Source organism: Rhagoletis zephyria, unplaced genomic scaffold (genome assembly GCF_001687245.7).
Source record: "Rhagoletis zephyria isolate East Lansing unplaced genomic scaffold, Rhagoletis_zephyria_1.1 Rzeph_scaffold_00013, whole genome shotgun sequence".
NCBI lineage: Eukaryota > Metazoa > Arthropoda > Insecta > Diptera > Tephritidae > Rhagoletis > Rhagoletis zephyria.
In genome coordinates this window covers 461,392-477,755 of record NW_016157097.1, presented here as the reverse complement: position 1 = coordinate 477,755, position 16,364 = coordinate 461,392, and positions in this window count along the sequence as shown.

Sequence of the window (16,364 nt, the reverse complement as noted above, 5' to 3'; positions counted from 1 at the left end):
ACTATAACCTATAGCTCCCATACAACTGATTGTTCAGATATGAGATTTTTCGTTATAACTTCATCCATTTATGTCGCTACGACACATGAAATTTCTGCGCTGTTACTTCACCCATTATCAGACAGAATGACTTACAGTGAAAATAACGAAAGATCGGGTCACTATAACCTCAAGCCCCATACAACTGATTGTTCAGATATGAGGTCTTTTATCATATCTCCTATATTTATGCAGCTAGGAACATGAAATTTCGCACCATTTTCACTCATTATTAACAGAATACGTACAGTGAAAATAACAAGGATCGGGTGACTACAACATATATCTTCCATACATCAGATTGTTCAGATATGGGATTTTACTGTAAAACTCCTTTATTTGAACAGCTAAAACCGATAAATTTCGTAAGATATTTTATAAATAATAATACAAAGTCTACTAGAGAAAATCGTCAAAATCTATGCTGTATAAGCTTTATCTCCTATAGCACTGATTGTTCAGATACCAGTTTTTGCGATATATCTCCTTTATGTAGGAAACTAAACCCAATAAATTGTGTTACCGGTTTACATACCGATCACATAGCAGTGAAAATCACTTAGATTGGTGCCATATAAAGTATATCTTCCATACCTGTGATTGTTTAGATGCGATTTTTTATATAAGTATGTAACTCCTCTATCGATGTATGCAGATGTATTCAAAATCAGTAATCTGTCAAACTAAAATTTGCAGATGTTCATGAAAGGTATGAAGCCTTCGGCATAGCCGAAGACAGCGCTGCTCTTACTTGTTTATATTTTTTTTTAGGACTAATATACACACAAGCACATCCACCAATTTCGCGAATGCCCACTTTATTAGTTTAAAAAAAAAATAACATGACATTTTCAATACCTATTCGTCCTTGTGAACCAAAAGAATTAAATTTTTCAAGTTCTACAGAAATTTTTATTTTATTTGGTACACATTGCACTGAATTTTATAAAGTAATTTCTTAGATTAATCATATTTGCGAAAGTCCTTTAAAAAAAAAAATTTACATCAGAGAGAAAAACTAAAAACGTGGTTTCACTAAATCTGACCCATAGCTTCGTGAGTATATTGATTGTTTTGAAAATTTGTAGTTTTTCTCGCAGGGTGTAATCATATCCAAACCCTATGAATTTGTTTGCCTAATATTATTTCTTCAACTTTCTCAATTTTAAACAGATTTTCGTTTTATGGGATTGGCAATAAAACAATATATTTTGCCTATATTTCACGTTCTTTCATACTTCCCCCGCACAAAATTTCATATAGGAAGGATTAAGAATAAAAGGAAACTTTTTCTGCCCGGCGGTTTGTACATATATATACATACATATGTATGTATATCTGTTTGGAATATTTTATGGTGAATTATATATACATAAGGGATGCGATACAAATTTAGGCTTTTTAATTCACCGCCGGTCGGTCGCCGGGTTGAAAAGATTGGGAACCGCAGGTTTACAGTGTATTTTAAGATGCAGTTGTATAAGTATTGTAGATAAAATGAGGGCGTACGCCACAAATCTGAGGAGAAGCTCGGCCAAACGCTAACATATTGTGTAAGCGCCAATCTATTATTTTTATTAGAAATATTGGAAAAAAAACCGGCTAAAACTGATTTGGAAAAGCCGATTCAATCACCCTAATATGTACATATGTTACATCAATCTGTGATATTCGAAAAACATACATTTGTACACACAAAAATGTATTTATACATACATACATATATGCAAATGTAGATACATACGGATGTATTTATGTAACGCTTTATAACTTATAAAGTGCTGCCGCTTATAACCGCGAATTGCACACTACTTTTTTGGCACGCAGTCATGTAACACTTGTAACAAAATATATATTTTACTATTTTCCTTTACTACTTGTACATTTAAGGGCCGTTTGCACCATGTCTAGTTAACGCTAACTGGAGGTACATCTTTCAGTTAAGTACGTTAACTGCTTTATCGATCACATGTTATATGATGGGTGTCGATAACGTCGATAAAGATGTTTAACTGGGAGTTAAAGGCTCTGTTATGCATACTTGGCATTGCATGCACTGCTATACCATTTTTACGTAGAAATCAAAAACCAACAGACTTTTACGTATGTAATGCTGTGCGTTGGGTAACCGCTTACACGCGAAGCTCATTTAACAGATTCCTTATGTGACAACTCTCAAGCAATGCCAAGTATGCATAACAGAGCCTTNACTTTTACGTATGTAATGCTGTGCGTTGGGTAACCGCTTACACGCGAAGCTCATTTAACAGATTCCTTATGTGACAACTCTCAAGCAATGCCAAGTATGCATAACGGAGCCTTTAGAATTAACTAGACATGGTGCAAACGGCCCTAAGACTAGTTTTTGCCTTTAGTTTTTGGCATACACTGATCGAACTGATATTTTGATATTTTGTAGAGCGAAGCTTTGTATGTATGTATGTACGTACCAATGTGACACGTTTTTAATCAAATTTCGAAATATAAAAGTGTATACATATTTCTAAAATGAAGCCTTTATTACAAGATATGGGATGAGAAGATATATAAAATAATGAAACAGGTATTCAAAAAAAAATTTATACAAGCTAATAACAAAAGGAAAACCCGACCCCCGCACCACCTAAAACCGAATTTTTTGTGGAGTTATTTCTTTCAAATTTAGGTAATATACATTTTAAATATAAATCATATCGGACCATAAATACGGGGTTTCAAATATCTCGACCACTGCACACACCTAGGAGATTAGTTCATCTTTCATAATGCATTGCCTTCGGGGTCTGGGCTATGTTAGTTTCAAGTCTGTGGCTCATCGGGAAGTTGGTTAAAAATTTATTGAAAGATTTGATTACACCCACGCGAAACTTAATAAATGCTTTAATTACAAATTTTTTTATTTATTTCAAAAATTGTTTACAAAATTTAAAAAAAAAAAACACCTTTTTGTAGAATAAATTGTCCCAACTTTGCAATTAGGATTTCAGTGCAGACCCGCAAAAAATTGCACAAATAAATAAAAAAATTATCCACAGTTGACAATAATAAATATCGATACTGCATATCATGATAGCATTAACATAAATATGTATGCACCTACATATGTATGTATGTATGTATGCAAGTAGCTGTAAGCATGAGTAGCAGTGAGAAATATGCCTAACCATTCAATTTGAAACTGGTTCTGAAGTTTACTTCGACTTTGGAGTCGTCTCAATGTCAACTACATACTCGGCTGATTAGCCGGCACCAACTGGCGGCTCCTCATCAGAACCGTGACAGTGATCTAGAGACGCCGATACTTCTAACAACCAAAGCAGCTGTTGTGCTCGCTCTCAATCAATTTTGTACATAATTACTTAAAAATGTGCATATGCAATATATTTATGTACATACATACCCTGCAGGGAAACCCCGAACTAGTGAACCAAATTTCTAGTTCCGTACTAGCTCGTTATCGCTAAAAACGAACCAGTCCGATAGTAACTAGATCACCCACCAGTTTAAAAGCAGAGAAATATGGTACTATTTTAAGACTATTTCATTTTACTTGTTAAATCTACATATCACTAGCTAAAAGTGAAAAGTTGCTGCTAATGTTGGATTTTCACTAGGCATTAAATGGCAGAAATTTTATTGACAAGCGTGGGCATTTAAAAATATTTTTGTCATTACTTAAAAAAAAAATAGCCATTACATTCATTTCCACATGGCATTTTTTAAATGCCTACAATTTTTTGTCAGTTCAATGCCAAGTGGAAATTCGGCATAAGTCTACTTTTTCTAAAAAAAATTATATTTTGGTATCTTAGTTGACTAATTTAGAACTGGTTCGGAACTATAGAAAAAGGAATGCAGGCCGAAATAGATCACATTTGTCTATTTTAGAACTAGTTTGGAACTATCAAAAAATGAGAAAAATGGGAAAAATTATATTTAAACGAGATAATATCCATTTATGTAAATAAATATTTAACATAAACGCAATTTATTTGAAGCAAGTTAAAAGAAACAATGGCAGTATGTCTGTTTGTGTATGGATTCATTTGTCACTGCTACCAAACTGTGTGGCCAAATTATCAGTGAAATAAAACAAACAGAACGGATAATAAATTGAACCAGATCTCTATCAGGATCATATCTTTGTTGTCGAATTTGCGTGCAAAATTTTTATGCGGATCCCCATTATTGCCCAAGAAAAACAGCTGGAGTTGCGATAGAGTTACATTGGCATTGCAGTTTATTCAGTGAAATCGCTAGAGTAATTTATCAGAAATGTGTAAACGATCTTCCATATAAATTTTGACAGTTAATTTATAAGGTTTACACAATAGGGTATGAAAAACGGTTTGATGATTACCATGATAAAAACATAGTAAGGTAAAACCATTCTCTCAATTCGTCGGCCATGTTTATTTTTTTTTTTTTTTTGCCAACATTTTAAAATCATATAAAATTGAGAGTAAAAAACGGAATTGTTCAAAGTTGTTGTTGTTTGAGATTGAAAATGAGAATGTGTGTGTGAGTTTGTGTGTAAAATTTTAAAATTAAATTGCTTGCAAACGTCAAGAATTGGAAAAATTCCTCTCAGCGGTTCTACCTTCCCATTTTTTTATCATGATAAATACCCTTATTAATTTAAACAAATTTTATTTCAAATTGAAATCACATTTCTTTGAAAATAATTTAAAATCGCTACCATGGGAAAACCAAAAAGTTTGTTTAAAACTGGTTCGGAACTATAGAAAAAGGGACGCGGAGTAAACTAGATCCCATCTATGAAATTTAGAACTGGTTTCGAACTATAGAAATGGTGACCAGGTGAGTCGAAGGAAAAATCAGAACCTGCACATTTGAAAGTTCTTTTCATTCCAAGTTCATTTTCTTTTCCATCAGACTTCAGTTTTGAAATTATTGTTTTTACGCTCAATGGTCAGAATTGAGAGATCTCAGTTGAAAGTTATGGGATGTAGGCAAGTGCAAGCGACGTTGTGAAAATCTTTTTCAAGGTCGCCAACAAAAGCTCAACACCTTCGTTAAGTACAAGAGCCCAATAAACATTTGAATTGGAGATCAAGTGGAGATCCAATAAAAACTCCAAGGTCCAATGTTGATTTTAAAGTGCACCTTAATTGGAGAACTAACCCATTCTCCTACAAAACGGCACAGTTTTTGTATGGAAAATACTTAATCTGAGTTCTCCACTTGAGAAAAATGTTTGAAAAAAATATTGGATCTCCACTTGAGAATCAAGAATTTCTCAAAGATTCATTCGCCACAGTTCTGACAAAAAACCAGTAGTACATTGACACAGTGGTTCTCTATTTATGTGTTAGTGACAATCGAAAAATTTTGTACGTGTATTGTAGTTTCGGTCATTCGAAAAAAAGCGCCTAACGATGTGGTTACGCAGTAAAAAGTTTATAAAAGGTCAGCTTTGTAAAAATCAGGGCAAATGAGAAACCAGCCAGGACACTTTAATTCGGTCCTAAAATCGGGACATGTCCGTTGTTTATGTCAAGATTTTAACTCTTATTCCAGCACGTTTGACTTATCGGATTCGATTTTTGCTATAAAGAAAACTATCATTTCCACTCTCAATAATTGAAATACTATCTTTAGTATATCCAATCAGCTGATGAATTTGATTCTGTTGCAGAATAGTTTTAGATCGACACTTAACAAACCCTGTTTCCACGACTCGGCATCAGAAAACAAAAAAAAGGTTCAGTACGTTATGCGGACTGCACTCTACGTGTTGGTTAGGCGGGAAAGGAGGGTAAAAAGCGTTGGGATTAATTAAAAAAATAAAATAAATCAGGACGTCTGGTCACCCTATGCAGTGGGGACAATGTCCACTTCCTAGGACATCGCCGTGTTAAATTCGCCAGTTGTTTGCATGCAAAAGATATTTATCGCGAACCAGTAATGGGTCTAAATATACTAGAAATTTTTCCCACAAGGTATGTTTGTACAAACATGGATACATTAAATTTATTGCATTTTTTTATTCTAATTTCGGGATATTTTAAAAGCGAGCTAAAGGTGCTTTACGCGCGCAATTCAATACCAGTCATTTACACACTACCTACATACATATATATATATATATATATATATATATATATATATGTATGTAGGTAGTGTGATTTACACATATATGTATGTGTGCATTCATCAACATTTATGCGAACAGAACTGCAGAATTTTACATACATATGTATGTATGTACATATTTTCAAATGTATATAAAATATGCATACAAAGATATCCATTTTTGGATTTATAATAAGCATGTGGTGATAAACGACAGATATTGATGTTATGAATAGACATATGCATGCATTAGCGCACACAAGGGGTAGGTTTTGGGGTTCAATGAATGCATTGTCCTTAAAAAATTGCATTGCATACTCACTTACTGTTGTTTTTTAGACTTTACAGCCTAAAAGAGTTTACCACCGATATGTACTTAACAGGGATTCGAAGATTTAATTAGCCAACTTCGAATTCGTTCCAACAAAATGACCTACGTACGGTATTCGAAATATTAAAAAAGTTAGGCAATCCTGAAAAATCACCATCTCCTTCGAAAACCAGAAACCAGAAATCGAGGAAAATGAACATTAAAACTATTTTTTTTAACATTTTTTATTACTTTTGAAAGGGGGGTGGCATGTTGTGTTTATAGAAATTTATATTAACCAAGTAATTTTCAAATTATGGGACGACCGTTGAGGTACCATCTTTCTGATAAAAAAAAAAACTATGGACATCGGTTCACGTGGTCAAAAGTTATGCGGTAGCATACATAGAAAAAGAAAAAAATATTCAGACGAATTGACAACCTCTCCCTTTTTTGAAGTCGGTTAAAAATGTTTGAGTTCTTTGTTTTGTTAATTTTAAACCCCCCCCAAAATATGTTCCTGGGTGCGCCCCTGTATGTACCATATGTGTGTGTAATCATATAATTTGTATGTCATAATTTTCTCTGTTGTTTATGAATTTTCGGTCACCCCAACTAAGAAGAAAAAGTATTTGAAATAAAACAGCAATTTTATGCGTTGATAGCATGCAAATTTTTATTGATTCTGTAAAATTGTTTCGTAAAATTATTTTCTCGTACAAAATATATGTTTTTGTTACGTACAATAAAATATTTTATTATCTGCTTGACGACGCTCACTATGTGTATATGCATGTATGTATTTATGTATGTATGTTCATTTTTCGGTTTGCGATTTTTGTGCATAGAACATTGAAGGTTCTTCTTTAAATTTTTCATTGTTAGAATGATGTTATTTATTAACTGGAAAATTAACACATTTACACTCATTCATATATATATATTTTTTTTTGTTCACATACACATACACAAACGAAAGCAATAGTGGATTTTATTCAATTTTAATTGATGATATCAGCATACAATAAGCTTTATTGGAGTTTTGAAATTCTTTTCCTTGATTTTCGTATTACATAGTATGTATGTATGTATGTATGTCTTGAATTTTATATTAAGTATGTATGTATGTATATAGTACGTTTTCTTAAATTTGTCTTGATTTTTTTCACGACTGTTTTCGTTTCTTTTGGGTTTTAGTTTTCAATTTTAATTGTATGTTAACCACGTGTTGTGTGTTTTATTAAGTTGTTGCTTTTTGTTTGGTATTTTCTTAGCTACATTAATTTACTTAAATCTTTTCGCTTATGCGTTTTGTTTTTTTTTTAATTTCCCTTTGTAGTTAGGTTACAAATGCCTTTAGTTCATACAATTAGCGCTAATTTGTACTTGAAATTTGTACTCAAATTGCTTTTCAATAAATATTTATGCGTCTCGTCCTCATATGTATGTAAGTATTTATGTAGTTTTTTGTTTAACGCTTCATGATCATCGATATCAAAAATTTTCAAATTCGAATTACGAATTTTGCTTAGATACGCAGAGCGTATGTACTAGATACTCGTAGTTTTTTGGAGTTTATATTAAATTTTGTTTACCGCTTTGCTCGTATGTAATTAAAAATGTAAGTATATCGTATATATTTATCATTATACAATATTTAGACATAGTTAGATAGTTATATATTTGACTTAAACGTTTTAGAAAAGTATTTAGTTTTCAATTTAAAATGGTATTTTGTAGTTAGTACTTTTTTTATATAGCTTTGTTTAAAAAATTATCTTTTTGTTTGGCGTTTTTCGCGCGTTTACTGATTAAATCGATTTAAAGTATGTATTACTCTTTTTAATAATTTTTTTTCTTTTGCTTTTAATACTTTTTAAATTTAGTTTAGAAAGTTTTTTGTTTAACTTTTCATTCAGTACATATGTATGTACTTCAAATTATAATTGTTTAAAATTATTTATTTTTAACTAGCGTACAGCATTCGATATTTTAGCTTTTGTTTGGCAGTAGCGGGCCGAAATCGTAACTTTACTAAATTTATATGCATATAAAAAGCTAAAATTCATCTTTGCGCAACATAATTGATAAAAATTTATATACTTTTAGAATTATCATGAGCTTCAAACGAAATAAAAAACGGTTAGCTTTACGCAATCCAATATGACAAATTTTGTTCAATACAGTAGGCCCTCGCTTATATGAACTCCCAATCTAAAGGAACACTGATTTCTTGATACCAAGTTGAAATTTAATATTTTATTAATAAATTTCTAACGATTCACATACAAATGGGTCATTATTTTGCAAATCGTACAGGGTTAAAATCACTTTTTTGAAAGGCACCAAAATTATTTTTTGGTAGTACTTTCTCGGAAATTCAGTCGACACCTACTTATATCGGGAATTCAGACATATGTACATGTGAATACTTTTGTTCGGATGGTTTACCAGACTTTTCCAATCTTTGGTTCCACTAATCGTATTTTACCCTTTTTTATTTTAAATGTTGAAATGTTTGCTAGCTAACTGCGCCCAGTGTTAAGCAGTATTTTAATTTGCAAATGTAAAAAGAAGTTAATGACAGCTGATTTTCTTTAAAAAGTTATTACATACTCGCACCCAAAATGGATATAACGCAAAAAAACGGCGGGTTTCTGACATGAGTCTCGTGTCATTTTCGCTTTGGCGTGTGTTTGCAAGCTGAGCAAATTTAATAGCGTCGCTATGGGTGAAAACCGAAAGGCACGTGACTTACATCAGGACTCGTTTAATATTTCTGGAACTATAAGAGACCCAACCCTAGTATAAATTGGCAAAGACGAAATTGCGAAGACGGCGATTGCCGTTGAACTATTCATAACTATTGCGAGTGTCGACTGGTAGTAGATAAATGACTATTATTCGATTATTGCTCTTCCATGGTATTGTGAACGTCGTTGTCTCGTTCATTAAATTAGTGTGAATTAATTATAGGCGATCATCCTTCTACAAACAAACAGTTGAAGAAGGATGAGCGTTTTATTCACTAACGAATTGGTTTTAATTCTATGTGAGCGGACGCGAGCTCTCCAGCGGTACCACAATGGGCTCACTAGGCCTAATTGTGCCTCTCTCCTCTATTGGTTGCAGGCAGTCACTTCAACATAGCCTAGTCCAGACATAGATTCACTTCAGTAACAATAACAAACAGGGGTTAACACTACCGGCGGTAAGTTTCACCGGCTGTACAGTATTCTGGATAGGAGCAGCTTAGAATTGCTGTAAAGTGGCTGGATAGAGCGAGCGTTACATTTCCGTCTAGTGCTTATAAAGTTTTCCTATAAGACATAGTTTAGATACCTACTAGAAAAATTGTACAGCGTATGCTTAGGGTGGTATTATCACTTGCGAAGCGAATGAATTTGGCGAAGGGAAAGGTTTGGAGAAGCGAATGGCTTGGCGAACGTAACTAAGGACCGGTTGTTCAATGTCTGGTTATCACTACTTGCCGGTTAAACATCATTATCGACGTTTTCGACATCATGCATATAACATGTGATCGATAAAGCAGTCATTGTATTTAACCAGAGCTTCTAGCTCCGATTTGTGTTAACCGGACATTGAACAAACGGTCCCAAGAGTGTTCGCTTGTACAAGCTTGTGCAAGTTCTTTGCATCGCGAACACTCTTAATCCCTTCAAAATCTTAATTAATTTTCAGCTGAATATTATTGCACCAAGCTTCCATAAACGCTTGTGTCCTTAAATTGGTTCGTGTATAGCGCCATATTTAGTGCCCGAAATGAGAATGAGGTCACCCCTATACTGATAAGTTTAAACAATTTTTTTTTTTTTATTTTTTTTTTTCAAATTACTTTAAATTCGTTTTTTTAAACTTTGTGTAATATTAAAAAAAAAACTTTCGTAAAAGTTTCAAGTTTTCTAATTGTTTTCATAAAAATTATTGGAAACAAAATAAATCGTCCAAGCTTTTCAATATATTGTGGCCTTATAATTATGTCGGATACTATTCAAAAAAAAAATTAAAACGTATGAGCCTACCGAGGATGTCATTTCTACGATATACATTCTTAATATTCCAAAATTTGCCGGAAGGACAGTTTTTTTTTTTTCAAAAAGTAAAGTTACTATTTTCTTAATAACAGCAAAATCAAATATTAAATATTAAATGCTTCACCCTGTGGTTAAGTGAAGTAAAAACTTCTCATGATAAGCTTTTGCCTAATTTCTCGTTTTAACATGCACGTCCTATATTTTTAGCAAGTAGTTTGACCTTAATGTTGCTTAGTACGTTTTTTAAGCCTCATAATTTTTTAAAATTTTGTTATTTGTTTTTGTGGTCAACCGATTTAGAAACCTACATAGATAGTACACACAAAGTTAATTGGGAAAATAAAATTCGCTATAACGAAATTAATTTACATACAATAATACATGAGTTTTTCAAAAACTACAATTTGTACTAAAACAATCGATTTGAGGTTGCACAATATGACAATAGTCAAAATTATATGCTTGTAAGTATGTTGGATATACGTTTTTAATTAAATTATTTACATACATACATACATAAAATTTTAATAAATATAATAATAGTAAAATTTCTTTTATATTCAGTATTTGTATGTATAATTGTATTAATTGTATATTTATGTAAGCATACAATGGGTAAACACTAAAACAAAATTTAGCAAAAATCTAAAAAAAAACGAAAGCGTTATTAGGTGTGTCGTTAGCTACTAGAGGACACCAACAATTTTTTTCGATTTGTTTTCGATTTTGATATTCTTCCAATATGCATGTATGTATGTATGTATGTATGTACATATTTTTTGTTTGTTGAGAAGCCTTTGGCTAAAAATTTGCGCACTATAACTAAAAATACTAAAAATACATATAAACAGTCAATTTAAAATACATATAAATCATACTACGAACTAACGGTAAATGAAAATGTTGCATATTTTATACACATACTAAGTTCTACACATTTTCAAATATGGCAATATTTTAATATGTTTGCAAAGCAACTTATGCACATTTTAAGAAAAATAAAATACAATTTTCGCCTCTCGCGGACTCGTTGGTGCAAGCCGATAAAACCAACCCACTTGTTGCTATCATTCAATTATAACTTAAACTATCAACTATTGGTTTTATTTAGTACAAAAAAAAATAAAATTATAGAAAATAAAGCAGAAAAATCTGTAACTAGTAAATCAGAGATGGGCGCGGGACTAAATATTAAATTTTGATCCCGTCTAATCTGACAATAAATTTTTAGGCCCGTACATATATCATCACTAAGTAAAACTCACCTGGTTTTCAAGTTAATTTTTAAGTAATAATATACTTATACATATGTATGTATGCCAAACTGAATGATCCAGCTTCTTCTTCTGGTTTTTCTGATTTACTTGGCTGTTCGTTTTCGTTTAAACATAACATAAAAAATATTAATTTCATACAACGCTTTTAAGGAATATTTGGAAGTTTCTGAGTTTATCTGGAGTGTCGGGGGAGGATTTTTGCCCCGTCCCGCCCGCAAATTTTTAAAATCCTTCCCGAAACCGCCCATCCCGACAATTTTAAAATAGTCTCGTGGTTTCCGCGGGTTCCGGTATTCCGCGCCCATCTCTAGTGACATTCTGCGAACGCTTTTTTTTAATTTTGTTTCCGCAAAAGAGGGTTCTATATTATAAATACTCATATATGAATTAAACTTGTACTCGTACTTGTCAATTTCTATAGCGGATACAAATAAACTCTATACAGTTGCAACAAAAAATATCTGTGTTTGCATTGAGTTAGAAAATAGTAGTACCAGCTTTGGCATTTTGAATTCGTTATTAATTTTTAGTTTGAGATCAATTCTTTTTATACACTTTTTCTGTGAATAGTATTCATTATTTTATAGTAAAATTTGCGGCTTCAAAATTTCGATGGAATTTAAACTGTTATTGATAACCTTAAACTTTGGAGGTTGTGGTAAATTTTAGAGCATAGCTTTAGCAATTCAATCTCCTAGTATTTTCCAACAACGTTTTTCATTATTATTTTCTTTTTTTGTTCAAAGGTATGGGAGCTATTTTTCATGGAAAAATGAACAGCTCCAAGGCCTGGTTGATTAATTTACAAACACCCTGACATTTTCAACTTATTAATAAAAATCCATTTTCGCATAACTTAACCTAACCCCAAAATAACCGCACACTTAGACAATAAGCATATGTCTTTGTGTTATCACTACGAACGGTAACTGCTAAGTTACATACATATAGCAAAAAGCGCTGCGTGACGAGAACGAAATTTCGCTAGCGGTAGATGTCGGTACAGGAGAGCTTCTCCGGGTTGGTTTAAAATAGGGATGAGTCGGATATCCGGAATCCGGCTGTTTTTCTGTTATCCGACTATCTGGTCGCTTCCTTTTTCCCCCGCGTTTGGCTAGACACATCACTACAAAAACCGGAATCAGCATCAGAGCCGTTATCGATTTCTTCAAATTATTGCCTTAATTACATTCGTTTTGGTTAGTTCAGCTCGAAAAAGCAAATAATCTTGTCATAAGTACGTATGCCGTTAAACAAAAAACAAATTTGGGTTGTTCACAAGTTGTCGTATTGTCGTATGTAGTAAAGTTTTTAACGGCTAAATAACTGTTCAGAGGACTTGGAACCACAACCAACTATATTTTAACGGTGTGAAGTTTCATAATAAGGCTTTTATGGCAGCTTGCGAATCCCTTAAGTATAATTTTAGTTGTTTCAAATTTATGGCATACAACAATATGACAGTATACAGCACTTTGGAGATCCCTAAATACATATAACAATATTGTGAAATTTATGAAGGGTAGCAGTCTACCGGATATCAGATCGGATATCCGAATCCGGCTCTTATTTTCTACATGGTATTGCGGAATCCGGTTATCCGGTAGGTGTTCTGATATTCGAACCACTTTTTGCCAAGTTTTAACGTGTTATTTTTGTTGTTATTGAACTTTCATTTTTTTATAAAAATATAGTTCATTCTTTAACAAATCCAAGTTTCTAAATTTGTGCAATATTAAAAAAAAATCAACAAACGTTCGTACAAATTTCTAACTTTTTAAAAATTCTAAAAAATCTATCGAAATTTTTAGCCATTTGAAACTCGTACTTTATTCTACTAGAAGTGAGCAGTCCACTTGCAAACAGCGTTATGCGATTTTATAATAGTAAGCCATAAATTAAAAAAAACGTCTACAACAACAAGTAAAATCCAAATTGTATCTTTTTTTATTATCTGAAAATTTGAGTAAATAAGAGTCTAATAACATTATAACACAAAATCGCAGTATGGTAGTTTTTGTAAATTTTATATTAAAAATTAATAAAGCGAGTTTTGAAACAGTAACTTTTACATAGCTAGCTTGTTTTTGCCTTTCGCGTTCTCTCTTCCACGAAGATTTGTCTACTTCTTTTTTACGACGTTTTCCAGTAGGCACCAAAACTACCACGTTTTCTTGCAGGTTTCTAAGTTCATTAGAAGATGGAGACTTTTGAACTTGTATAAATACGTACATTAAATATTATAGCGACTTTTGAAAGTGTATATATTAGAGTGGTTCATAAAAACACTATTTTTTTTTTAAATCCATAAACGCTACATCAGAATATTGTTATTTGTGTTAAAAAAGAGGAGACACGTATTTTTTTCTTTTGAAAAAAAAAAGTTTTCTTAGAGGTCGCGCTGGTCGGTTTTTTTATAAATATGCTGATGTTCTCAATTTTTTTATTTTCTTGACATGTTAAAATGCAGCTAAAAATGTGGTTTTTACATATAATTACTCTGGTATTATTGGGGAACTTTCCCTTAATTAAACACCTGTCTTGAACAATCAGAATGGGTCTAGTTCCCGAAAATATGCTCTTGAAAAGACACTAGTAAAATTAAAACGTTGACTCTGAACGATTTACGCATTGTCATGGGTTGGAACTTGTTACCAGGGGGTTTCTATGGTTGCTAATTAGGAATCTGAAATCAGTTTTTCGAAATTCAAAATGGCGGATCCAAAATGGATCTAAATCCATTATGAAACCCTAAATTGCTTGTAAAAATATTAATTGCGCAACGTTATACGAAAATAGGTTATTATGAAAAAGTTAAGACTTTTGGGGTGTTGGAAAATTTTTAACCATAGTTTCGTAAATTTAGTAAATTTAATGGGCATAAAACGAAACCTCCATAGTCTGAGGCAAATATTATTTCATTGTGTTTACTAATTATTGTTTCGTAAGTACCTTGAATCATATTTCATATAAATTCTGTACCCAGGTTGAAATCTTGCTTTTAAACGACATTTTTTGACCACCCACTTTCTTTCGTTAATCATATTGCAACTGTTTGTTTTTTTGTTAGTTTTGTAAATTTTCTTTGTCATTTTAGAAACAGTTTTTTTTTTAGTAGCATGTATGTATGTAGGTAAGTATGTATGTATATTATATACGTTTATTGCTATCTGTTTTTAAATTTACTTTACGCTATTTTAATCGTTTTGCTTTTTGTTTTTTCATTTGTGTTTTACAAAATGTGGTTCCATCCATCTGGTTGTTACCAGAAATCACAAAAAAATTGTTTTTCGCTACATATGTTATGTACTACATATAAATGTTTTTTTTTTTTTGTTTTTCCTTATTATTTAAAGTCTTTCTAAGAGCCATGATCTTTCGATCACATTATAAATGTATGTCACAATATTTGTTTTACTTGCTTATTAAGTTATATGTTTTATGTTTTTTTGTTTTTTTGTTTTTTTTTTGCAAATGTGTAATAAGACTGTGTTTTTTTTTCAAATGGCAATAAAATAATTATTAAATAATAAATATGTATATAATAGAATGTTCATGCTTGCAATATCGAATGGCAAATATTTTTGGAGTGTTGTTTGGTTATTTTGTTGTTGTTGTTGTTGTTAAATCACGCCTTACATGGAAATATTCTATAAAAAAAAGTATGCGTACTCGAAATGTATGTAAATGGAATTATTATTGCATTTAATGCTTAACTTCTTTTGTGGAAGGACTTTTAGTGGAGTGATAAAGAATTCGAATATATATATTTAATTTTGAGTTATTTTTGTTTTCTTTTAGTTTTAGTTTCGCTTGAGTACGCTTAACGTTAACGGTTTACTACCCTAATAGGTACGATTTTTACTCAATTGAATCAATTAATTTCGCTAACTTAAACACTAAGTTTTAAGCTATTTAAATATGTATAGTATGCATGCATGTCTGTATGTATGTATGTTACGTTACGTTATACTTATGCTAATATACATGTATGTATGTATATATTTTTAATGATTTGTGGCGTTTAATACGTTACTATTTAGTAAACCTTAGTATTTTGTAGTTGCGAAAAGTTGAAACTCAAGTCGACATCCTCAAAGTTCGTTAATACAATTGTTTACTTTTATTTTAATATACACTTATGTTAAAAATCGTATGGATTTTATTAGTTTTTATGCGCACTTACACACTAAATATTTTTACTAATTCCTGTTAAATTCTAATGAACACAATCAAGTGAAGTTTCACTTAAACTCTGTCGAGATTGGTATTTTACATACATAACTACATATGTTACACATACATACTAGACAGATTTATTTGCCGCCTTTGTTTGTTCTTATTATTATATTTTATTTTTTGCTTTTGATTTTCTTTGAATTAATTTTCGCTCAAAATTGAGTTTTCATATTTTCGGTGTTTTAGTCGCTTTGGTTGTCAGTCTTCTTAAAAAAGTTTAACCAAAGTTCCACACAAGCATATTCACGTTATTACAAACAATTAATACAATTATTTTAAATAAAAAAAGAATATAGTTTTCACACATTTACTTTGGAGTCCGTCACTACATGTTTAATTTACGTGTGT